Source organism: Lissotriton vulgaris, chromosome 4_1 (genome assembly GCF_964263255.1).
Source record: "Lissotriton vulgaris chromosome 4_1, aLisVul1.2, whole genome shotgun sequence".
Classification (NCBI taxonomy): Eukaryota; Metazoa; Chordata; class Amphibia; order Caudata; family Salamandridae; genus Lissotriton; species Lissotriton vulgaris.
Genome location: NC_141691.1, coordinates 499146049 through 499172223, shown reverse-complemented (window position 1 = coordinate 499172223; position 26175 = coordinate 499146049). Strand labels below are relative to the sequence as shown.

General features: G+C 43.8%; 1 protein-coding gene and 1 non-coding gene across 2 annotated transcripts in view; both read left to right on the top strand.

The window, feature by feature from the left end:
* Positions 1 to 26175, top strand: part of CNGA2 (cyclic nucleotide gated channel subunit alpha 2) — a 342867-nt gene that overhangs the window by 295200 nt on the left and 21492 nt on the right. The gene's annotated exons all lie outside the window — the stretch shown is intronic.
* On the top strand, positions 25525 to 25631 carry LOC147718892 (U6 spliceosomal RNA). The gene has a single exon (XR_015295346.1). It is a non-coding gene; the product is annotated as a U6 spliceosomal RNA (small nuclear RNA).

Below are 26175 nucleotides of genomic sequence, written 5' to 3'. Positions count from 1 at the left end.
CCCACTCCGTTGGTGCGGTCTCTGCGGGAGATCTTGTAGCCTTCCGGGATGGCTATGGCGATGTCTGGAGCTGAGGTGGTGTTCAGCCAGGTCTCCGTCAGGAAGGCGACGTCGGGGTTGATTGAGTCGAGGAGGTCCCAGAGTTCGATGGCATGTTTGCGAGCGGAGCGGGTGTTGAGGAGGATGCATCTGAGGTGGTTGGGTTCTTTGGTTGATGGGTTGGTGGGCCGTATGCTGGTGAAGTTGCAGTTCGGGGTGGCCTGGTAGCAGGTATGTTCTTGTCCGGGGTTGTGTTCGGGGAGGGTGCCGGCGTCGTAGTGCAGTCGGGTGTCTTGGTGTCTCCAGGGTCCAGGGGTTCTGGCACTGGGTGCGATCCAGGCATGGACGGGCGCAGACTGCTTGCCTTAGGCGTGCCTTTGGCGTGCCAGCAACGTGCCTGCTGCACGCGTCCACTGCGCGCAGCGGCCGCCATAAGAAGGGAAGGTGGGAGGGAGGAGCAGCTGGGAGGGGGGAAACGGTCCAATGGGAGCAGGGGCGGGGCCGCAGGGGACACAGCGGCGGGAATCGGGACTGGTGAAGGGGAAAACAAGAACGGGCAAAGGCAACAGGCAATAAGCCAAAAAGTAAGGCTCTAAGCAATTACAAAAAATACAGCACAAGCAACAGTGATGGAAACAGTAGCGCAGGCAGAACACAAACCTATGGGCCAACCGCTGGCCACCAGGGATGAGGCGCAGGTGGCAGCCTGCGGGTGGAGGCGGGCCTCGAACACCTTCAGCAAAACAGCTGGTCACAAGAACACGGGCGCAGTCAGGTGGAGCTGCGCAGCGTGGGGAGCGACCTGCCTGGGAACTTCTGGTTTTCATGTATTTTTCCCTTCTCTTCGGAGGTTCTCTGAGTTGGTCATAGTAGGATATTGTCTCTATCTTCTTTCCGCTAGTGCTTCCACCCATTAAAAAAACAGCATGGAGCAACGGGTCAGTCCACTGTGTTAATCCGCGGTGTTTTTCGACTTAACCTGTGAGGCTGCTTTAGAAGAGTCACACAAAGTAGTCCTTCTGCAGCAGCCATAGAGCCAATTCACATGTAGTGCAGGAAACAGCAGCCTAGAACATACAAGTAGTGAGGAATTTAAAATATGGGTTTACATTTTGTTCTGAGCATGGAAAACTCCTATTATCAATGTATAAAAAAGGCACCATGAATCCTACTGCTGTACATAATGTAGTCCTGTTAGACCTGGCATCATTGGTGTGGGTTTCCCCTGTACTTTTGCCTTTGCCTCCTGTTATTTTGCTGTGTGTTGGACTTCGTTTTGCTGGTCTAGAAGCTTTGGGCACTTTGCCACTGCTGTTCAGTGCCAAAGTGCAAGTGCTCCATTTGTAAATTGTTGTTATGTATTGGTGTTTCACTGATTGGTTTATTTGGTTTACTGTTAAGTCCTGAGTACAGTGCACTACGTGTGCCCAGGACCTGTAAAGCAAATGCTGCTAGTGGGCCTGCAGCGCTGATTGTGCCACCCACATAAGCGGCCTGCAAATGTAACTCAGGCCTGCCATTGCAGAGCCTGTGTGCAGGCTGGTACAGCCATGTCAACCTGACAAGTGCACCCACTTGCCAGGCCCTAAACCTCCCTTTTCTTGCATGTTAGTCACCCCTAAGGTAGGCCCAAGGTACCCATGTGGGCAGGGTGCAATGTATGTGAAAGGTAGGACATGCTCTGGTGTATGTTGTATGTCCTGATAGTGAAGCACTGCCAATTTTGATGTTCACTATTGTAAGGCTATGTGCCAGGAATCTGCACCAGAGAGGACAGAACTGGGTTTTCTAGGCAAAGAGCTTCTGTGCCACAGAGAACAAAGGATTTTGTATTATTAAAAGAGGGGCTCAGACCCTAGACTTTTAGATCACTTCTGGGAATCAAGAGGAACCTTTGCCAAGGAGAAGAGCTGGAGAAACTGAGGAGGAATACTGCCCCTGTGCTGTTTGCTGTTTGGGGTTGGCCTGCAGTGGCTACTTTCTGCCAAGGAAAGGGAAAAGAACTCTGCTGTTTGATGTGTCCCGTGCTTGAGGAAGATCTCCAAGGGTTTGAAACTGAGCTTACCTCCTGTTCTGAAGTCTCAGGACACACAGACTTCACCACCAGCTTCCCTGGCCTTCCTTGCTGGGAGTTCTGACCTGCTAATAGGTGCCTGCTGTTGTTTTGGACCTCTCGAGGCTGTTTGCTGCTGGGAGCTGGAAAAGTAACGCAACTTCGAGAAGTGTGACCCATCCGCACCTGTTTCCAATGCAGCGCCGAAGAAATTACTGCAGCGCCTGCTCGCGGCTCGAGAAATTGGTCGCACGCTGCATCGAGTGCACCGTTCTCCAAAGTCCGACATCTCCGCACTGATTCCGGATGCAAGCCCTGCTGTGCGGCTGCAAGAACTTACACACTTTCCCAGATTGTCGCAATGCATTGAGGCGCAGGTCTGACACATCGTTGGGGAACGCAGTAAGAAACCAACGCACCACCTCCCCATGCAGTAAGAAACCGATGTATCAACTCCTCTCCAGTAAGGAACCAATGCATAACCTCCCTCGGAGCAAGGAACCAACGCATCACCTTTCCTGGGACCCCTTTTTGTTTGTGTGCACTACGCATCCAAAGTACTTTGTGTGAAAACTGTTGCATCTACACTTTACTTTGAACTGAACTATTTCTACCATTTGGAAGTCATATTTTTTTACTGTATGGTGGATTTTTGTAGTTTTGGTCTTGTTTGGTTTAGATACAGATTACTTATTTTTCTAAACTGGTGTGGTGTACATTTGTAGTGTTTTCACTGTATTACTGTATGTGTTCACAAATGCTTTACATACTGCCTCTGAGATAAGCCTGTCTGCTTGTACCAAGCTACCAAAGGGGTGAGCAGGGGTTATTTTAGAAGTGTGTCCTCCTTAACCTGGTTAGAAGCAAGGGTCCCCATTTGGACAAGGGTACCTACCTCTGCCAACTAGAAGCCCCTATTTCTAACAAGTCCCCAATACAACATGGCCACCATAGTCTCGTCTTTACATTCATAAGACTGTAGGATCAATGTAAGGTTTGACCACAAGCTTCTAACAGGCAAAACATCAGGTAGATTTGAGATTGTTAATGTTTCACCAATGTTGAGTTTTGTCAGTGCATGTTTTCCGACCGCATTGCATCAACTTTGTTTTACACTATGCTGCTATAATTCCATTCGAGTGGCGGTAGAATGGGCAATGCGGTTAGGGAGTGATGGCGATAGAAATTTGAACAGGTTAAAGGAGATGCAGCATAGAATGAATAAAAGCTTGAAACAAGTCAACCATAAACATTGTGAAAAGCTTGTTGCATTTTGGCAGGCAAGCTGAAGAAGAAAGCCTTGCACAAATTCTCTTGGGATCTGGTGAAGGAAACCAAGTTGATTTGTTTATTGGTTCTGAGGAAGAAATCCCTGAAGTTTATATAACAAAAAAAAAATACACAGATGATGGGTCACACTATTGTTAAGTGATACATCCAGGCACAAATTGATATTTTTTACAGAGTAGGCTTTCTAATAGAAAATCTGTACATGTCTTGATACTCCAAATTGTAACATTGTAGTCTGGCTAGAAATTTAGAGGCATGCAATGGCATTAAATAGTAGGTTAGTGGTATATTAGCAATGGCATACCATGCACAGAATAGATGGATACATTCAGTTATCAATATGCGGACATTCAATCCTTTCCTAGGATTAAACTTTGAGGAAGACTTTTAAATTGAAAGAGCTCCAAAAATCCAGAGCATGAACCCAACTACTTCAAAAGATCCAGGACCAATGATCTTTAGACCACCACACTACAAGCATTTGGAAAAGATCCTAGATTGCATGAGGAAGATAAAGACTATAGTCTGGAAAGGTTATAAATGATGCATCTCTCAAGACTACAGAAAACCCACTCTATCTTGCAGAAAAAGCTCCCCAGCTGTAAGAAATGAAATGAGATCCATGAATGCTTCCTTCTCTTTTGTTTTGTTGGCCCTGGGAAAATGAAGCTCTTGCACGAGGGTCAAGCATTCTCGAAACCAAAGAACTGGACTCAATCCTTAGATTTAGCTGATGACAAAACGGCTCACTGATCAAGCTAAGTCCTTGACTTCTCTAGTGCCCCGGTACTCAAAGTTTAACAGCAAACTTATATCTCTGTTTAGGCTATCTATAAATATAAGCAGCACCTTATACTAACCTACTACCAAAATGGAATGCCTTTACAGGATTACCTATGCAAATTCTTATAAATTGGAGATTCTACAGTATACTTACTTGCAATGTATCCAAACTACATGTCAATCACTGATATAAAAGGAAGCAGAACTTAAACTCCCTTTCCATCACTGCTATAATGGATACACCCTTGTGGGCATGCTTTCTTTGTTGTATATTCTGCACCTTCAATAACTGTTAATCCATAATAATCTTAGGACCTGATTCCGATGATGGACGGACCGGAGTCCGTCCTACATCAGTTTTGAACTGGAACCGAATGACCTTCTGTCGTCGGTTCCAGCCCAGGAAGTAGGATGTGATCGAAACATGTTCAGCTATATGCCTATTCTTTACAAAGAGAGCATGCATTCCAAATTGAATGCAAGCTCTCATTGCAAAGAGCAGAGGTGCAGTTCATCCCTGCACCCCGTAGCAGGCACCTCAAGGTGCCTGCTACTGGATACAGGGTTCAACAGGGGGCATGACCGCCATTAGTTGACCCTGCAGCCATGGGGGCCCTGCTGGGGGGCCCCCAAAGACAGATGCCCAATGCCTTTCTGTGTCGGAAAGGCTGGCACAAAAAGGCAGGGAGAAGCTGCCATCGCAATCCCTTGGCCGGAAAGAGCCGGCTGAGGGATTACTGCAGGCTTTCCAAATGGCAGACGGGCTCAGAGAGCCCATAGGAGGCCATGTGGAAAACCGATTCAGATTCCCTTCCGATCGAGCCCATCGAAAAGGGGACGGTTGGAAACGAATTCCAACTGGCAATTCCGATGTGGTCGGAACGGCTCCGGCCAATGGTCGGAGCCGTTCCCAACCGCATCGGAATCGGGCCCTTAACATCACTTAAAGTATCCCCTCAGCTGATTACAATTCTCAATTATAGTGCAGGTCAATGCCTCACCCATTTATGCAATGTTGTCACTCCACTGTGTAACCACTGATCATCTTTTTGTATAGATGTGTTGCCTATATTTGTGTCATCTATTAAATTATGTTTACTAGGTTGTTTGTTTAGTTTTACTCTTTATATTTGCTCTCAGATGTGTTGAACCGTGGCTATTGTTTGTGTCCCCAATGGCCTCAAGTCTTTCTTGTATACTTCAGGGATGTAGGTGGGTTTAGGAAGGAGTTCAGGGTTATTGTTTAATTTTTGTTGTTTCTCAGTACACACATGATCTTTGCCACACTACTCACAACAATGGGCTTGCCTATCATTCCACATTTTTCTTCCCACCTTTTTTGTTTTCCTCTCTGCTTCCCTTACAACTCTTTATTCTTAGATTTCTGGTTGTATGTGCAGTAGCCTGCACACACCCACAAAAACACACTTGGCATTCAAACTAGTATCATACTGTTTTACATGGCCCCAGTAAATGCCTACCACAGCCAGCCCAACATACAAATTTCCGCCTCTCATAATGACGCCTAACTCTCTTAAAATCAATTCACTCAACAGCAAAGGGTTGTACCACCCAGTAAAATGTAAGAACATCCTAGACTAATGTCATAAACCTATGGGTGATATCATATTGTTACAAGAAACCAAAATTGGTCCCAACGAGACCAATAGTATGCAATTCTCATGAATCCAAGATAGCATTTGCTCTCCTGACACAAAAAAAGAGATATCACACTAATCTAAAAAAAATGCAAGAATAATTTTCAACAAATCATACAACGGTGAGAAGAGCAGATGGCTCATCTGCAAGTTCCAAAGATGGCTCCATAGATTCTATAATCAACATATATGCGCCATAGGAATCACAATTCTGGGTTAAGCTAAATAAAAGATTTATTGAACCAACTGACAGCAGCATAATACTAGGTGGAGATTACAGTCTACCATTAGACACCGCTTTAGAAAGACTATCTTCCTGCAAATACAAGCCAAAAAAATTGCACAAGCTTATGCACAAATTATATAAAAGACACTAGCCTCTCAGATTTATGCCAGATATGTAATCCGATGGGCAGCAAATTCTCTTTTTCCTCTCACCCTCATAATATGTTATCTAGGCTGAGTTACATACATCCTAGCAATCCGCTTGTTGCATATTGTTCAAATCCCTACATAGAACCAATTGCGATCTCTTACACCCTCATGTATCTCCCTAGAAATGAATATCCCTAAATCACAACCCAAAAATATCTCCTGGAGGATGAATGAGTGCCTGATCAAGGATCCAGTAGCCCTAGAGACCATCAAAAAAATCAAGCCTAACATTTGTCAAGGAGAACTGATCACCCAACCTTGTAGTAGGAACTATATGGGACACAATGGAAGTCACAATTAGATACACAATGCTAGGAATAATGGATGCAAATTTATATTGAATCAATTAGAAATACAAATAAAACAGCTGAAACATGAGATACAAGGCACCCAAGATTCAGTCTCACCTAAAATAAAACTGCTCAAATTATGAAGCCAACAAAATCATGAATAAAAGAGTGCACAAATGGTCCAGAAATTGCATGACTAAGAACCTTATTAAAAGAAACAGGGCTGGTAGGTCACTAGCACTCTTTCTAAAATCTAAAAATTCTAATGGCTGTATACCAGCAATTGAAAATAAAACTGATGCCCTACTTATTAACTCCAAGGATATCTCTGACTAATTCCTTCGATTCTATTCTGATGTTTATAACCCCGAACAATCACCCAGAGTGGACAACCATAAAAAATACCTGAACTCACTGAACCTCCCTTCTCAAACTGAGAGAACGCTCAACAAAGGGAATCACCCCAGCCCCCCCCCCCCCCAACAGTATGTGGGACAAATCTGGAGCTCAATTCTCTCCAACAAAAGTACAAAAGTTCTCCATGTGCTGTACCAATGTAAAATTTGGACGTATACAGGTGCTTCTTGACCTCTGTGAGACTGCACAAACTAGGTCTAGTCGACTCAGACCAATGTTGACACTGCACAGAACCTGTCGATAATCAAGATCAACAATGTGTTTACTGCTAATAAATACAACCTTATTGGAATAGCATCGAGCAGATGCTAAACAAGATCTTTCATACTAACCTCTCTCCTAATCATGTCATAATTACACTGGGTCATTTTGCAATCTTTCCACTTCCGGACCTCAGTATTTGGAATTCTAACAACATCTACCATCATACATGGGCGTCCTGGGACTGTTTTATTAGAAGTGCAGACAACAATACACATAGCCATAGCTTCAGTGCAAAATCGTTCAAAGCACTGTGGACCAAACTAGCCATCGTGTGGAAAAACTTAAATTTTTCAATGGGTGATTGTGCTGGGGGAGGTTTTGTACCGTCGCACATGCTCCCATTGAAAAATGGAAGTTTGCAACCACTTCATGTGCGGTCGCATCCTAAATCGGTTCTTTATAAACTAATCAAATTCTTCTGAAATAAAAAAACATGCACAAGTTCACTGAGGACAATAGAAGAAATATCAAAAATTACTTCTAGTGAGGGAAAACCTCCTGGCTAGAGTTCCTGCTCGGCACCATCAATCAAGTTGATTACTTTCATGCGCACTTCTGCATGATTCATTATATAGCATGCAAACATGTCCTATTTACTTGTCTTTAAAGTTGATTCTGCTGTTTTGCAAATATTGTGCTAGTGCAGTTTGGCCACCACAAACCATTGCTCTGTCTTTTCATTTTGTAAATAACTCCGTTTAAGGCAGTCCTGAGCACTCTCCCTATCGCTTAGTATTGAGAAGATCATAAAATATAAATAGATTGAATTACAGACTATCGAAATTTGGTAGAAAAGGCAGTTTCATCTACATTGTATGATGTAGGAAGCATTAAGAAGAAGGTTTGGACAAACTTGGGTATACTACAAGTAAGCACGGCATCACTTGAACTCCAAAAAAGTTTATATTTCGGTGCATTTAAAGACTCTGAAGAGCGTTCAACATTAAACTGAGAGACAAATTATTAATAATATTATCCTTACATGTTGTGACTGATAAAAATAGGAATAAGGATCCTGTCTGTAATTACATGCATTTATGCTAAGAAGCAATGGAAAATGTAATACCATTCAAAAATCCCAAACCTATACTATTATGTTCAACCTGGGAAGGGTGGTGTGATTAGTAGCAGGTTGATAGATATGTAGGGGAACAGTCTCAGTTTTTATTTCTTTTTGATACAGCACTACTAGGGAAGTCCACATAACATAACCACCCAATAAAACAGAAATGCATAATACCTATTAAAATCAATATGAATCTCGAAGCTAATACATACATCCTTTTAAAACCATTGTTTACCATATATAGTGACAACATGCATAACACCATGTACAGTATGTTAAATAACTACAGATCTAAAAGTGCAGTTCTATAGGTGCAACCTTTATACAGGAGTATGATCAAAAATACGTAAGCATCACATAACAATTTCATGACCCTAAAACACTTTATACTGCCATCTGACCATAAACGTATGCTTGTTCCCAGCACTATAAGGGGAAATTTACGCCATTGTAAAACAGAACAAGTATAGCATAGAGACATGATCGATCCATTCAATATCCTATCTACAAAGGTGCAACGTGCGTAGTACAACATACTAAGTGAAAAAGTGCAAAATACAATATTATAAAAACAACCTTAAGTAATAGGTTTTGCATTAATTTAGGATAACCACCAGGAATACTCCAGGGTCGTAATATATATATTTTAGAAAGATCAAATTAATTCTCGAAACAGCCCACCTGACATGCACAGAATCCCTAATAGATGTCCAAAAAGGATCTAAAAATTTGAGAAATCTTATTGCATATCACTTCATTCAATGGAAACAATACACATTTGCATTCTTCCAGTGCATAATGAATGTTATATTTATTATTAATCAACAAAAGAGTGACAAATGATGCAATCAAAATAGTTGATACAAAAAACAAGAGTAGGGCAAGTATGCAGGAAAAAAACCTCTGTTTTTTAAAAGAACCCTCACTCACCAACCTAGTTGGTGACATGCTTCATCATCGGGTTCCCACCAGGGAGACCGAGTGCCTCCCTGGTGTGCTACAATGCCTGAACTACAGTGGAGCGGGTTTTTTTGGTTAGTGTATCAGTGCAAGGAAGTGGTGCTGATTTAAAAGATTGCAAACTGTACCCAGAATTTTTTTTTGTAACAGGGCAGCTTACAACCATTAAAATCAGGTGAAGCGGACATGTGCTGGCCTTCAAAGTGAGCCAACTATATCCTGGATTATAGTGAATGGGTGGTCGACATGTTTCTGCTTGTAATTGCTAATTTATGTAAGCTTTCATCAGGACCACTCCCCAGCGGTTTGTGCACGCTAAGGCATACCCTGACCTGAGGAGTATGTGTGTGCAGTAAAACTCACAGTTTTACCAAATGGGAGCTCCTGGGATTTCCAAGGGCCCTAATCTGAAAGAGAAATGAACAAGAGACAAAGCATCAAAGCATCCATTGTTATGTATCTTTTTTCTCTAATGGTTACCGAGGTAAGTTTCCTTCAATGACCCCGTGTTGTGCATCAAGTCATGCCCCCACCAGTGCTCATATTTTAAAAAAAAACTAGTGGGAAACCTCTGATACCTGGTCATGCCAGAGGTTCCTTGTAAGACGACATTGTGTATTTCTTAAGTGTACTCGGATTCTACACGTGTGGATTCAGTTAGTACTCCACTCACGTAGTATGTGCTCATTCGTTCTAAACCCTCAAATGAAAATGCTTGAAAATTGCCTTCACTCTACACACTTCCAAAAAGAAGTGTTTACCGCAGCATGGAAGAGTACGGAAAGACAAAGGCACCCACACGGCAACATTCGGGCCGCGGACGACTGCAATGCAGGTCTAGAGAGGGATTCCTCCTTTAAACAAGTAAGTGTGTGCATGCGTGTGAGCTATTAGGTGTGCCGTTACTTTAAACAACGGTGTCCCACCAGACTTACAGACCCGCTTTTTATCTTCTCTTGTTCAAAGATGTTTCATGGCGATAAAACCTCCTCTGCGGAGCCCATGACGTGGAGCCATCTCAGTCTTCACGTAAGACTTTGTCTTTCCGTACTCTTTCATGCTGCGGTAAACACTTCTTTTCAGAAGTGGGTAGAGTGAAGGCAATTTTCAAGCCTTTTCATTTTAGGGGTTAGCACGAATGAGCACATACTATGTGAGTGGAGTACTAATTGAATCCACACGTGTAGAATCCGAGTACACTTAAGAAATACACAATGTCGTCTTACAAGGTACCTCTGGCATGACCAGGTATCAAAGGGATTCCCACTAGTTTTTAAAAAAATATGAGCACTGGTGGGGGCATGATTTGATCCACAACACGGGGTCATTGAAGGAGACTTACCTCGGTAACCATAAGAGGAAAAAATATATATATTGTTGGATGCTTTGATGCTGTGTCTCTTGTTCATTTTTCTTTCTGATTAGGGCCTTTGGAATTCCCAGGAGCTCCCGTTTGGTAAAACCATGAGTTTTACTGCACACATATACTCCTCAGGTCAGGGTACACCTTAGCGTGCGCATACCGCCGGGGAGTGATTGGTCCTGATGAAAGCTTAGCTAAATTAGCAATTACAAGCAGAAACATGTCGACCACCCATTCACTATAATCCAGGATATAGTTGGCTCAAGGTAAAGGCCAGCACATGCCCGCTTCACTTCGTTTAATGATTGTAAGCTGCCCTGTTATTACATTTATTTCTGGGTACAGTTTGCCATCTTTTAAATCTGCACCACTTCCTTGCACTGATACTCTGTCCAAAAAAACTCGCTCCGCTGTAGTTCAGGCGTTGTAGCATACCAGTCAGGCACTCGGTCTCCCTGGTGGGAACCCGATGAGGAATCATGTCACCAACTAGGTTGGTGAGTGAGGGTTCTTTTAAAAAACAGAGGTTTTTTCCTGCACACTTGCCCCACTCTTGTTTTTTGTATCAACTATTTTGATTGCGTCATTTGTCACTCTTTTGTTGATTAATAGTACTTAGTAGGGGAAGAAGAGTGTTTTCCTCTCCCTTTCGCTCTTGTTGCTTGTTACATATTTGGCAGCGCACAGCTGAGAGCGAATTACGTGTTCTGGTTTATTCATACCTAAGTGCAACCCCCCCACCGCCAGCATGGAAGAACTCGGTCTCTCATATTCAAAGGAGGAGGTTGACGCCCTTCTTGCAGACCCCGCCCTTCTTGCAGACCCCTCTGTTGCCCAAACTATATCTCAGACAACAGAGTGGGAAAAGCTTACGGAACAAAAAAGAAACCGTATTCGCCCCATCTTACATGGCACTATACTTAAAGAATATTTAAAAAATAATGTTGCACCAAAAGGCCTTTTGGTGACTAATGCCCCTAGAATCTTCTTAGAAGATGCACTGTTCAGAAAAGAATGGGCCCCGATTGTGTGGCACTGTGCCCCCGACTGGTTAGTGCTTATTATAAAAACAGAAGAGATTAGACGAGCTTAACAAAGAGTTAAATTAATACAAAGACACTATAGCCCAATCACAAGCACAGAAATGCCAAAAGGATTTGAAACTTTGGTCATACACTAATACCTACCAGTATGTCAACCCTGACGACACACCCCCAAATAGAACTGATTACAGTACTGATGGTTCCAATGATGATGGTTCAACCAAAAGTGCTTCTAGTGGGGATAGTTCGAGAAACAAGCAACGAGGGAGAGGCAGAAATAGAAGACAACAAACTCACCAACCATGGCATGCCTTCCAACAGGGGCGGCGGCTTCCATCACCCCTTCCAGCAACCACCATTCCAACAAATGATGGGTTGGAATCCTGCCTTCATACCACACCCTCATTTCCAACAGAACATGTACCGCCCGCCTTTTTTAGAGAGGGGCCAGAGAGGGCGCGGCAGAAGAAGAGGGTCCAACCAGGTCCATTGGAACAGGAGGAAGCAGTAGGCAACAACACGAGGAGCAAGACCCAGGACCAGCAAGCAGGCCCAAGCAACCTGAGAGCCTGATTACTAATCGCTCATCTGTGGTCTTGAGCAGCAATGAAAAAACTGTCCTAGAGAATGGGCTGGGTTTTATACCCACCGCTCGTTTGGATCGCTTTAAACTACATTGTGAACTCTCTGAGTTCTTTTGCAAATTGAGATTGAAAAGCTTCTTTGAAAAACAGACTTTGGAGGGGTCCCAATCCACAACAAGCGATACAGGACTAAGGCTGAAGTCTACTTTTGCTCCCCCCCCACATACCATACCCCCATAAATCATGGCTTTTGAACAAGCTGTTTTAATGACGTAGAATCATTTGAAGAACCATCTGTCTTTAAGAACATGAGAGCCACCGAGTTCCAGGCACTACAAGCACTACAGACCAACACTAACATTGTTATTAAGGCTGCAGACAAGGGGGGTGGGATCATCAGTCAGGATGCAGTAGCCTATGACACTGAGTGCAGATGCCTCCTGAATAACCAGACAAACTATGTATGTCTCACTGCTGATCCCTCACCCCAGCTCTTTAACGATATTCTAGATATTGTGGCTGATGCAGAAGCCAATGGTCACATCACAAAGCAAGAGGCTGATTTCTTAACAAACACGGATGGTAAAATACCTTACTTTTATACACTGCCCAAAACTCATAAGAACAGAGTTGCACCTCCTGGTTGGCCTATCGTTTCAGGCATTGGGTCTTTACTTGAACCATTGTCAAAATACTGCAACTTCTTTTTGAAACCACTTGTTCAGGCCACCAGCACTTACATAAAGTATACCAAAAGTCTGCTCTTGATACTACGGGAAATTGAGATTCCCAATGACCCATCCTTTTTGGTGTCTCTAGATATCGAAAGCCTGTACACCTGCATCCCACAGGATGACACCATCAGGGTAATCAAAGAAACTCTAGAGCAAACACACTGGGATTTCAAGACACCCAAGGACTTTGTAGTCGCTTGTGCAACTCTTGCACTTAAGAAGAATTTTTTTTAATACAAAGCTGAAATCTACCTGCAGTCTACGGGCACCTCTATGAGCAGCACATTTGCCCCTAGTGTAGCCCTTTCTGTACGTGTATGACTATGAATGTAAATACATCCTGTTGGCACTCAGCCCTTTTGCATCCTATGTAACCTTCTGGCAGAGATACATAGATGATGTTCTTGTCATCCCGAAAGGTACAGAGAATGTTTGGAGTGGATTAACACGTGTGACCCTAACCTGCGGTTTACCCACTGCTACAACAAAGATGAGATGATTTTTCTTGATGTTATCATCAGCAAGGTTGGGAACCACTTGAAGACTAAATAAAGGAGTTTCACGAAGAAGTTCGGGCCGATAACCGGGCAGCGAAAAACGCTGCCAAAAAGCTGCAAGGTGGCCAAAGGCGCCTGAACAAAACCTGCTCTGACATCAATGATTGTGTCACGATGGTGGAGGCACGAACAGAACACCTAGAGACAGAAAGTCTAGCCACCAAGCAACTTGGAGAGTCTAACACAGCCTGCATGGCTGACCTGATGACAAAGGTGGAGGACCAGGAAAATCACCAGCGTCGAAACAACTTGCGCTTACTGGGTATTCCTGAAGGGAAGGAGGGGGACGACCCAAGGCGCTTCATCGTCAAACTGCTTCAGGAGTCCTTCCCTGATGAGACTGGTTGGGACTGGGACCACGAGGTGCAGAGGGCTCATCCTTTTCCCTTTCATCTAAAGCGACAACACAATTCTGGAGGGCACCCAAGAGTGTTTTTGGTATACTTCAGAAATTTTCTCCTTAGGGAAATGATCTACGATAAAGCCTGTTTCAACTCTAAAAAAGGCACCAACGGAATAACTTTCTTCGCTAAGCCAGACTTTTGCCACCAGACAGTGGAGCGCAGATGGCGCCCAAGACAATTAATCTTACCTTTTCAACAGCAAGGAGCAGATGTGTACCTCATGAATCCCACCAGGCTCAAAGTCATCCACAATGGAACCACCAAAATCTTCTTATCCGAAATAAAAGCCGGGGAATATCTGACCGAGCTGAAGTCCAAAGGCAGCAATAGATGAACTAAGGTATGATTGACAATACCCGTTCTTCACACGCTGATTTGTTCTTCTATCTCTTTTACCGCCTTCTCTTCCCTCTAGTTCTCTATCCTTCTCTTTGCTGCATTACTTAGCCTACACACAGAAAATTGCGGGGAGTGGATTCTTTTTTCTTTTTTTTTTCTTTCCACTACTGGCTATTTAGAGCAAGAATCTAAACCGGGCCTCTGTTTTGTTTTTGTTTTCTTATTCCGGCGTGGCTGACGGCTGGGGCTCATGCAGATTGCCATCATTCAAGGCTTACCTGATTGCTCAAAAAAGGAGGGGGGGCACAATCTTCTTTTTTTTATTGGGAAAATGGGCTCAGGAATTTGTTGCAATGTTTCCTTTAAATCAGTATTTACACATGCTAACTGAATGTACTCCCTTTCTTTCTCTTTTTCCTTCTTTTAGGCACGGAAGGTTACTACAAACCCTTTTTTATGGCTAACTCTAACACCTTAAGAATTGTTTGTGTGAACATTTGTGGACTTAATGATCGCTCCAAATGACAAAAAGTATCTCAGGGTCTTAGATCTTTGAGGGGGGACATCTATTGTTTTCAGGAGACATACATTGAAGGCTCACAGAAACAACTACTGGACTCTTTAGGGTTCAAAGCCATGGGAGCAACTACCCAAAGCTCTAAAACCAGAGGGGTGGGCATCCTGGCAGAAAAAAGACTCCCTCTTAACACTCCCCGGGTTAAAGCAGATCCTCTAGGTAGATGGGTTATAACCGAATGCCTTCTTCCTGGCATTCCTCCCTTTACATTATGCTCAATCTATGGCAGCAATACCGACGATCCTGGAGTTATCAACTTTGTATCAGGGCTCCTAGCCCACTGGTCCACTCCCATAATTCTTTGTGGCGCCCTCAAATTACATCTGCCCAGTAACTGGGCAACTGATAATAGCTGGAGGTATACTGGCAGAATGCCACTGGTTTTTCAAGCCCTGACTAATTTGGCTGAGACACATGGCTTGAAAGATGCGTGGGCATGCTTAAATCCTTCACTCCCTGCTACACCTTTTTCTCCGCCCCTCACCGCACCCTTGTCAGGTTAGACTACTTTTTTATCTCTTCCGCTCTCATTAGTAACAGTACTATTGAGACTGCCCCGCGTTTTTTGTCTGACCACAACCCTCTTATCCTTAACATCAAGGGGCTGGGAAACCTGAGAACGCTTTCCTCCTGGAGCTTTGAGAAAGCTTTACTCCAGGACTTAGCATATCAAACACACATCCGGGGCTGGATACAGGACTGCTTAGACATTAACCTGGGGTCAGCCTCTCTGGCAGTGGTTTGGGACATGCTAAAAGCAGGCATCCGGGGTGAGACGCTTGGCTTCTCAGCGGGCAGAAATCAGAAGGAGAGATTTGTGATAAACAATCTTCAGGAGAAGCTTAAGGAGGTTGAAATTAAGTTAACCCAAGCCATTCAAGCAGGGCTAAGCACCGAGGATATCCAAGACGAGGTTGTCCTGGCTAGATCTAGAATAGGAGCAATCTTCTCTGAAAAAGCCGCTGCAAAATGTACAAGCACAAGGCAAGAAAACTATGAATGCAGTGACCGTATAGGGCACTACTTGGCAGTCAGGACACGACAGCAGGTCTCGTATAATGAAAAATACACACAATCAAACTCCAATCAGGAGAAGAGACCAAAGACTTTGATGTGATAAGAAAGGGCTTCCAGGATTATTACGCTAAACTATATACCGAGGAGAATAAAGACCCGGCGGATGCATTTAAAAATGACATCACTAGATATCTTGGTGGGATCAATCTACAAACATTCTCCACTGACTCCAGTGAGGTTTTAGACCTAACCCCTACCTGGGAAGAGATACAGGAATCCCTTAACTCTCTCCCTGACGGGAAAGCCGCCGGGGTGGACTGGATCCCCGTAGAATTTTATAAGGCCTTTGCACCTCAACTCCAAAAAATATGAACAGAACTATTGACATCCATATTCAGCTGGGCTGCGCCCCCATCATCCTGGTCGAATGGCAGGATAGCAATCTTTCCTAAAAAATATAAATCCCCGCTGGACATGAGCTCATACAGGCAAATAACACTCATTAATTGTGACTCCAAGATTTTCTCTAAAATACTGGCAAACTGAATTTCCTCGGTAGTGGAATCCCTTGTTTCAGAATGGCAGCATGGGTATATCCCGAAAAAGGGCACAACAGAGCACGTCAGGAGAACCATCACTCTATTTGACGCCGCACAGGTTGCAGGGGATCCCATGTCTTTAATATTACTGGATGCCGAAAAGGCCTTTGACCGGGTTTCCTGGAGATTTCTGTGGGTGGTCATGAAGAGGATGGGTTTTGGGTCAAAACTGATACGTGCTGTACAAACACTCTATCTAAAACCCTCCGCTTGTGTCTCGATAAATGGGCAATTAACCAGGCAATTTGAGATCTCCCGCGGCACTAGGCAGGGGTGTCCTTGCTCCCCTCTGCTATTTGCCCTATATCTGGACCCTCTTATCAAACAGATCGAAAACAACCAGCACATCTCACCGGTTAATTTCCAAGGCTGCACCACCAAAATCCTAGCTTACGCAGATGACTTGGCCATTACCTCACCAGATCCCCTAAATGCTATAGCGGGCTTGGAAAGGGAGGCAAGTAAATTCAGAAAAATATCCGGCTATGCTCTTAATAAAAACAAGACTCAGATAATAACAAACAACCAAATCTCCTGGGTCGATCATAGAGTAGTTCCTAAAGACAAATATTTAGGAGTTTATATATCCTCTAATTTGGACGAAGTTGTTTCCAACAACTTACTACCGCTCGCCACACAAACCTCCCCGATATCTTTGGAAAGGACTGGTATAGGGCAGGTATTAGAAAGTTAGGTGACTTAATCACCAGCGAGGGAGTTATCCCCTTTTCTGACCTCTCAGCCAAATTCAGCCTCAAGAGAGAGGATGCTTTTAAATATCTGTCTATCCATGATTTCCTCTCTAGAAAAGTCGGGGGTGCCTCAGGATTCACGGAGGTGGAATTCATTAATGTTTTGCGGAAACCACTGACTCCTCGAATTGGCCTTCTATATACTATTATAAATAGACGGACGCCGGACGATCTACAAGCTATCGCAGACAAATGGCAAACTTGATAAATCTGGAAATGTGTTCTTTAATTCACTCACTCTGTCGCAAAACATCTTACTCTCAGCAAAACTACAAGCTCAGCACTTTAAAACTATTTTTTTCTTGTATATCACTCCCAACAAAATTGCAAAATAGGGGACTGGGCAAGGCACTCTCTGTCCTAGAGCAGTACAAAAGGGGGTGGAGATGGACGGAGCATCTGAATCAATCAAACACTCACACCCAGTCAAAAGATCTGGGTTTAATCCATCACCGTTCTTTAGCCCACTCTGCCACCCCAGTTCAGACATGGCTATATGCAAATCAGTCTGACCCTGTGCCTCATGGGAACAGTCCAGCCCGAATTGCCAAGCCATGTCTTCCCTGGACCAGAAACAAGCTTCCAAGGACCGGTTTCTGGCATTCCAGCCGTCTTCAGCCCGGCTTGCTTGAATCCAGTGGCAAAGTGAGCAAGGGACTCACGTCTGAGCATACCCTGCCACACTCATGGCGGCCAAAAGCGGTACAAAATGGGGGTGGTGATGGCAGCATTAAAACATGGTGGTATATTAGAAAAACGTCACTGCCTTCTACAGAGCTACCAATGGCACCTCTGCTAAGTTCACAGTAAGCATGGGCGAATTTTGCGAATTCGCAATTCGCGAATTTGCAGATTTGCGAATTCGTGATCCGCAAAATTCGCGAATTTGTGCAGATTTGCGGATTTTTTTTGGCATGTTCGCGGGGCAATTTGCGTGTTCGCGGGGCGCTTTGCGTGTTCGCGGGTTTTTTTTGTGAGACCGCGCTCGTTGTTGTGCCCTTCTGCCCTCTGCCCCACGCATTTTTGTGCCCTTCTGCCCTCTGCCCCACTCGTGTTTGTGCCATTCTGCCATCTGTCCCACTCGTTTTTGTGCCCTTCTGCCCTCTGCCACACTCGTCTTTGTGCCCTTCTGCCCTCTGCCCCTCTCCTATTTTATTTTAGAATGGCGCCGGCAAGCTGCCAGCGCCATTCTAAAATAGTTACTAAGTTAGCTTCATCAGGAAGCACTAATAGATAAAATAAAGCAGGTGCTCGAATTCAGTTAAACTCGAGCACCTGCTTCTATTAGTGCTTCCTGTTGAAGCTAACTTAGTAACTATTTTAGAATGGCGCTGGCAGCTTGCTGGCGCCATTCTAAAATAGTTACAAGCTTGAAGCTTGAACTTTTGCCCCCGGATCCGTTCTGCTCGTGGATTCGCGGATTTTCGGCAAATTCGTGGGAGTTCGCGGATTGCGAATTTGCAGAAAATCCGCAAAATCCGCGAGCGGAATGGATTTTGCGCCCATGCTTAGTTCACAGTGATAGATTGTTAGAAATTGGGTTGTTGGTTGACTAAGGTATGAGCCCAAGTAAGGCAGCAATGACAATACTAGTCAGGGTGAGAGGCAGGCAACACTAAATTAACCTATGCTCACCTTTTGGTAGCTTGGCACAGGGCAGTCAGGCTTAACTTTTAGAGGCAATGTGTAAAGTATTTTTCGAACACTTCAAACAGTAAAACACCTCACAAAAGATTTCATAGCAGGTTAGCTAAATAGAACTAAAATTAATAAATAAAACAAGACCAAAACAACAAAAATCCAATAAGTAGAAATTTTGATATATATTTTTTAAGAATAAAGTGTAAAATAGCGCTTAGAAGCAATAAGCGCTTACTTGGGTTATCTGGTCATACCAGACTGGAACAAAGTCAAAATATCAGGCCGAGCACGGGCCACACACAGTGACCTAGTTAGGCCTGCTAAACAAAAGTACCTTGATCCTGGATGTGTCGAAGAAGATGAGGGGTGCAATTGAGCGATGCGCCAGTGTTCCCACGCAGTAGGGGTGGTGCATTGATTTTCTCCGCGCAAAAGCAACGCTGCATCAGTTCCGTAGGCGATGCACCAATTCTGAGATGCAATGATTCCAGAGGTGAGGTGCCAGGTTTCTCCACGCAGTAGAGACAATGTGTCAATCTTCTCCAAGCACTGGTGGAGATGCATTGGTTCTGAGGTAGCGTTTCCGAAGGCGATGTGCTGGTTTCAAAGGAGATGCGCTGGCCCTCTTCCTGCAACAGGTTCGATGCATCGAATCTGCTAACGCAGCAGAAGATGCATCAGTTCTGATACAGAAAACACTGTAGACCCACTTTTAAGGGTCCAAAGGTGACAGGGCAGACTCACAGATTGCAGAGTCCAGGTGTAGGGGCAGGATGGATGGAAGTTTTTTTTTATCCTGGATACCTCAAATCAAGAGGCAAGTCAAGAAGCCCTTGGAGTCACTCTGGGTTCAAGTGATGCAGGTCCAGTCCTTCTCAAACAGGCAGGGGAAAAACAGGCAGCGGTCCAGCACAGCAAAACAGAAGTCCAGGAGAGGAGCAGTCCTTTGCAGCACAGCAGGCTTTCTTTCTGGCAGATTCTCTACAGGTCCAGAATTGTACTGAAGCAGTGGTGTTAGAGGTCCGGTACTTACAGTCAGTTGTGCCTTTTAAGTTGAGGAGATTTCAAAGACAGGTCTTTGAAGTGCACAGATGTAGGTCCTCCCTTCCTTCCCTGGCTCCAGACTCAGAACAGGGGGGTATGCAGCCCTTTATGTGGTGACAGGACACAGCCTATGTATGTGCAAGTGTGAGGCTGTGCCTAGCTCCTCCCTCCAAACGAACTAAGATGGCCCATTGATTCACACCTAAAACTCCCATTGTGTGTCTAGGAGTAATACACAAAGTGCAGCTGTCACCCTCTCCAGACATGTATCAGAGACAGGCAGCAGGCACAAAATGGCTAAAGTAAGAAAATGCCAACTTCCTAAAAGTGTAATTTACAGACTTCATCATTAGTTGTGATTTTAAATTGTGAGTCCAGAGACACCAAACTTGAAAAGTCTATTTCTTCACAATTGGGAAGTATGCTTAAAAGAAGTAATAAGGTGATTCCAATCATATCCTCCGGGAGAGAAAGACCTTGCAGTAGTGAAAATTGAATTTGAGAGTTTTTCACTACCAGGGCATGCAAAACCTAAATGTACATGCCCTACCTATTATTTACATTGCACCCTGTTCTATGGATTGTCCAGGCTCTACCTTAGGGGTGACTTATATGTATAAAAATCGAAAGTTTAGGCCTGGCAAGATGTTTATCTTGCCAGGTCGAACTGGCAGTGAAAACTGCACATACAGGCTCTGCAATTGTAGGCCTGAGCCATAGTTAACTGGCTACTTAAGTGGGTGCCACAATCAGTGCTGCAGGGCCACTAGTAGCATTGAATTTGCAGGCCAGGGACACATGTAGGTCACCTACTAGGGAGATATAAGTAAATTAAATATGCCAATTGGGGATGAGCTAATATTACCAAGTTTATGAGAGAGAGCACAAGCACTTTAGCACTGGTTAGTAGTGGTAAAGTATCCAGAGTGCTAAAGCCAACGAAAATGAGGTCAGAAAAGAGAAGGTGGTAAGCAAAGCGTTGGGGGAAAGCCCACCCAAGGCTGTTAGGTCTAACATAGATCTTACCTCCCTGGCAGAGATCTCTAAATATGGTGGACCACTGAATACTTCCCACCACTGACTTGATGGAATTGAGCACAATCCACCATACTCTAAATGAAGCCATAATACATTAATTTAAAAAGGCGGCCTGGGAAAGCCAGCATTATGTTTCTGCAACTGGGCAGCTCATTGTATCAATGTCAAGATTTTAAACGATTTAGCAGTCTGGTAACGGTGGGCAATGGTTGAAACCACCTGTGATAGAAAAGCATTTAAGTTGAGGTTCTTGTTTCCATTCTTGTACATTGGTTATCAGTGACTGCTGTTGTTGGGTTAGACATTTTGCGAACTGAGGAGGCTATGAAAGGTCACAAGCACATCTCCAAAAGTAGGCATTTTTCACTATGCAGGCTCTTCCATTACTCTGCTTCTCATGGTCAGAGAGGTTTTCAACCACTCCGGACACCATTGAAGAGTGTGCTGTTATTGTTGTGGTGTAACCTTTCCAATACCATTTCCCTAACCTCTACAATAGAGTCACTGCCACACCTCTTCTTGGTTTTGGGCAACTATCTCAATAAGATCTTCATCCTTACTGTTGTGGGACGGAAGCTGCTCGTATGTAGGAAGAAGTATTGTAAGAATCTAAATGAAATGATCTCTTTCAACCAGTGTCTCTGTTTTCTCCATGAACAATTCCTCCAAAATTATCTCTGTCTTAGAGCCAGTACTCGTCTAAAGATTCAATTCTGGGGGTAGGGGAAGGATTTGTTTTGGCAGCACATCCTCCAGTGGGTGGTCTTCACCTACAATACTATAATTGTTCCAGACCAAGCTAGGACTCTTCCCTCGCTTCACGTTTTCCTCTGTCTGGGAAAAGCATGTGACAGACACATGCTCTCGATGTAGTCCATGGAGGTTACTCAACTGAGATTTGCTCTAAAGCCATGGAATCATTTGAGAAAACAGGTCTCCTCTTCCAAATTACACTTGAGGATCAGGACTCTATTCTTTTATATTTAAAAAAGGCTCATATTTCTCAATCCGATCTTCACCCTAAAGCGTGACACCTTAGTGGAAGAGATCCTTTAAGCGCCGGGTTTCAGAATTTAGAAGTACCTAGAGAACTGGTGGTCAGTGCCACATCTCTCCTTAGAGCAGGGCTGGATACAAGAGATTTGTGCAGCCTCCTCGTGGAATGTGGGTCTAGGTTGAACATGAAATCTACTCTGTTCCTATATCAATGCCATGCATACTGCAGTGTGGGGTAATATCCATTTTCTGGCTGGTATAGCCATATTAGCTTTAACTGTTACCATTAACAGGGTCAGGCGATGTATTTTTTAGCAAAAAGAGAAAGAGAAAAGAAAAGAGAGAGTGTCTGGAACTTAATGCTTTTGCTGCAGTGCCCTTTGAACTTCTGGAACATTTTGACCTGTATTTTATTCATTCATTCTAATAATTCTAATATTGTTCACATTGTATATCTTTCCTGCCCCCTCGCGGCACAGGTCTCTGGTTTGTGCCCTCAGACATCGATTTTTGTTTCCGATATGAAATTCTCTATTCCCAGTTTCTAGTAGAGATGCTATTAAAGAAATGAAAATTAAATGAAATGGACAGAAATGAATTCATTTTTTTGAAAATGTATTGGGTTTTTAGTGAAGTGCACTGCCTTTAGTAGGTTGGTGTGTGGCCAGCTCCTTTTATGGTAAAGGTTACATGGCCTTACTGGTATGACAGTTCACTTGAAATAGGGATATAGAGGAGGCATAATGTTTTATTTATCTATTTATTTGTAGAGCGGCAGAAATTCATTAGATGTAAATTCTTTACACCGCAACAAGTTACAGTATGCAGAAGAAATATGAATTTGCGTGGATACATGGACCATGGGAGGAGGCGATGCATGACTTAAGAAATATTTGCATCTTCCGACTCAGAAATATTTATATAATAACAATGACATCTGAGTCTTTATCTGGTGGGAGATAAAAGCCTCAAAGGTTCAATATACGTTGGAAAGGCTAGTTTATGTTATGTTGTATGTTTAAATAGTACATGCTCACCAATACAATTGTCACTTTAGTGTTTTCTTCCTAAAAACGTATTGGTCTGTGATTCTGGATTGGGACAGTGATCAGAAGGATCTTTTATTTGGGGCGCCCGTGGACACAGTTTACCCAAAAAGGTGCGGTTGTTTTAGGATTTTGTATTTTCTTTACAATTGTTTTCCGGGGGGGAGGGGTCCAGTGCCCTGTCGCCCAAATCTGATGACACTGATACAGTATAGTTTTTGGATTGTGGGTCGTCACATGAAAGTTGGAGGAGAATTCTACTCCCCTATCCAAGCGCAAGAATTCAGATTTCCTAAACTCCATCGTAGGCTGAACTTGGTTGACAGGAGTTGGGCTTTCTGTTTAATTAGCACCATTTTATTTAGTTTCCTTAAAGATGTACTTTATAGCTCATAGCACTGCTGCACATTACCTAGAAGAACAACATTTTTCAACAAATAAAATATTTGCCTGTCTCTGTATGAAACTAAGGTGGCTAGATAATAAGCAGCTGCACACATTTTAGTCTTGGACGCCTATTTGCACAGACTTATTAATGTTGGGAATATTTGAAAAACCCCAGTAGCACGGGTGGAATTTCATGAAGATGTTAAATTTATAGACATATAACTTCTTCCCAAGATCCTTAACCTTTATTGGCACTTTTTCCCCTTTTTATCTGGAAGGTAGGAAAGATTCCTTCCCTACTCGCTAAAAATATATAAAGGCATGGGGCACTCACTCCTAAAAACACATGTACTCCCACCTTTCTCGAAGTAACTTTAAGCTTTTATTTAAAGTGGTAAATTTAATTAGCATTGTGTGTGATGTTGTGACTTTTTTTTAGGTTTTAGAAATATTCACACCGAAGACGTCAGAAAATCAGTCCACCTGGCTCTTTTTTCCAGCTGTAAATTCAATCTAATTCCTGTAAAATATCCTCAGACACTGTGACGCTGATAACACTTAAACATAGTAATTTAGGTTTACATAAGTCCTGATTTCTGAAACTAGAATTTATTTTTGTCATACAGGTGATTATTCAAAAGCCATTCTGTACACTGTTGGTAAAAGAGGGCAATATAGAAACGCGTTTGTTTTTTGAAAGGATATATGTCATAATTGCACTGAAAACCTACCTTAATGTAAAATATGCTTTTTGAAATGAGAAATGGCATTTAAACACCTTCATGTTTGTTCTGATGATACAAGAATAATTTTATGCTGGAACAGTGCCACATTGAGCATAACTTGAAGCTTGCTGACCAACAGGAGATTTCCCTAGAGAAGCGAACAAAAAATGCAACCAATATTAAAATAGTTAAAATTGTACTGACTCGATATCCCAAGTAAGTGCTTGCTTTGTACTCAGCAACTTCACAAAACGTTCCATCCGTCTATATATAATATCACTGCGATGACGTACGTTTTCCTGATGATAATGTCTAATAATACTACATAGACACAAAGAAAATGCCGAGTGCAATCCGAAGTTTGACTAAATAACCTCAGTGTTATGCTTTCTGACTGCTGACATCGTCCCTGAATTTCTTCCCCAAAGAAACCACGAGGACCAGATCCCTGATTGGATGCTGCTAACATCTCTGCCAGAAGCCCTATTTATCCATGGCGGCCATTTTTTCCAGAGCTCTTCTCCAAAGTATTTGAGTGTCCCTTACTAATACATATCACCGTTCATGTTAGCAACTGTAAGGGGCACAAGCTACCATTCTCCACAGATGCTATCAGAGGCAGTCTGCCCCATCCTTGAAAGATTTAATTTTGCAGCCCCTTCTTCAACATTGGACTTAGTTAACAGAGTCAAACCCCATCATCTCCAGGAAAAGCATCAGTGCTACAGACCCACAGTCATCGTCAGTGGTAGAACTGTCTCACCATAATCACAATTATTACCATGTACCTTTTTACCAATAGTAACAAGGACGCCCATATGGCATTACCCCCTCATGGGTCCTCCCCGTCCCAGTCCTTACCACGTGAGGCAGTCCTGCCTCCACCCAGCCAATCAAAACGCCAGAAATCCAAAGGTCGAAGGTGACATAAGCCCCTCCCACCCACCGCCATGCCTGTTTTTTTTCTGCTCCGACGGCTGTCGGAACGCTGGTGCTCCCGGTTCCTGCCTCTGTTCCTGTTTGCTTTTGGGTGTTTTGGCGGTGGCGTGAGTGTTTCTTTTGCATTTTTAAATGCTTCTGTTTATGGTCTTTTCATGTTTTTACCAGCGCGGCCGCTCCGGTCCTCCGGCCGGCCACGCTCCTGTTCTGGGGTCGGGATGCTCCCCGTTCATGTGCTGGGCTGGGGCGGGGAGCCCTCCTGGTGTTCTGGCCCCAGGTCGTTCCGGCGCTGGTGCTTTAGTGCAGTGGCCGGACCCTGCGGCCATGTTCTTCATATGTGGCTGTGGGTGGAGACTGCAGGGCTGCCCTTTTTTGTTTATTTTCTGTTCTCACATATGAGATTACTGTTTGGGGCAGTGTTTCCTGGAGGTTGCTGGGCACTTCCTTTCAATACCACCACCAATGTGTGTTGGGTGTTTTCCTGGTGCTCGCTTCGGCAGCACATATACTATGCTTGGAACGATACAGAGTAGATTAGCATGGTCCCTGCACAAGGATGACATGCATATTCGTGAAGCGTTCCATATATGGGGTTTACTCCTTTACTCGCCATGTTTGAGGGGACTTCCTCTCCGGTGCATCCACGGAGCTGTTGCTCTTTGGTATGTCATATGCCTCTGGTGTCACAGGCTATCATGTGCTGAGGGTTCAAGTCCTGCCTATGCTGTCAATGTGACTTGGGATGTTCATTTTCATGCTGTGCTTTGGAAATTTGCATTCTCTTTGTCCACGTAGCATCTTTTGCAGTTTTTCTTGGACTGTTTTGCGCTGTCTGCGCTGCTGGTGCATGCGGCTATGCCATCATCTCTTGTTGGTGGGATCGTGGACGTTTTTTCCCTGTTGGGGTATACATTCGGGGATGGTCCATGAGATTTCTGGTGTTTTGTTGCTGGGTCTTTCTCCCTGATTCATTTGCTCCGGCGGGGTTTATTCCCATTTTTTACCGGCCATTTCGTGCTGTCCTGTTGGCTGTACTGGCTGCGGTGTGGCTTGGCATTGCCATGCGGGGTGTTCCTCTCTTTCTGGGGACACGATTTCGCCTGGCGGTCTTTGTCACCTGGTATCCTCCATTTTT